This window comes from Pterocles gutturalis, unplaced genomic scaffold (assembly GCF_000699245.1).
Source record: "Pterocles gutturalis isolate BGI_N339 unplaced genomic scaffold, ASM69924v1 scaffold32070, whole genome shotgun sequence".
Classification (NCBI taxonomy): Eukaryota; Metazoa; Chordata; class Aves; order Pterocliformes; family Pteroclidae; genus Pterocles; species Pterocles gutturalis.
This window is the reverse complement of record NW_010139421.1, coordinates 62919-63697: the sequence shown is the minus strand read 5'-3', so window position 1 is coordinate 63697 and position 779 is coordinate 62919.

Below are 779 nucleotides of genomic sequence, written 5' to 3'. Positions count from 1 at the left end.
AAGCTGGCAGGTTACTCTCCAGCAGACCCCACTTCCAGCAAGACCAACACCACAGCTGCAGCAGGCAGGGCTGTGGTCCAGGCAAGTCGGGGCATACCCGGGGATAGGGATCCTCCACTGATCCCATGGGGAAGGGCTGTTTCCTTGGGGCCGGATGGGCTTTCTTCAAAGGCACAGCATGTGGAAACTGTTCAGAAATTAAGGCCAGATCCTTGTTACTACATAGCTTGAGGGCACAGTGACGGATTTTTCTGGCACTTTCAAAAAAGGTCTCCAACAGAGGATTTCGCAGTGGCTGTGATGAATACCTTGCGCAACCTTAGGGACCTCTTGCTCCCTAATTCCTAGCGGGTTGCTTAAGCATATCCTGGAGTACCGCGATGCCTAGATGTGCTGCTCTAGAGCCTAAAAATTTTTCAGAATGCCTTATGAGAAGAGCCCAGGAGAGGTCTCCTAGTTTTATCTAATAAGGCAGAAAAGAGGGATATTGCTCCTGCTGGAAATGCATCAGCCAGGAAGATGCTCTGCTCCCATCCATCCCCCAGCCCTGTGGCTTGTGCTCGATGCTCAGCATGAAACCATCACCCAGAGCAAGATGCTACTGGAAATTGCTCCTCCCCGGAGGAGAGGTACAGAAATGCATGGCATTTAAAGCACTGCATGCAAATATATTCAAAGCACCAGCCGCTAAGCCACCTACCCCGTAGGGAAGCCTGGCATGAAATAGTGCAATCTGGGGGAGGGAGCGGGAAAAAAAAAAAAAAAGGCCCTTAAACTAC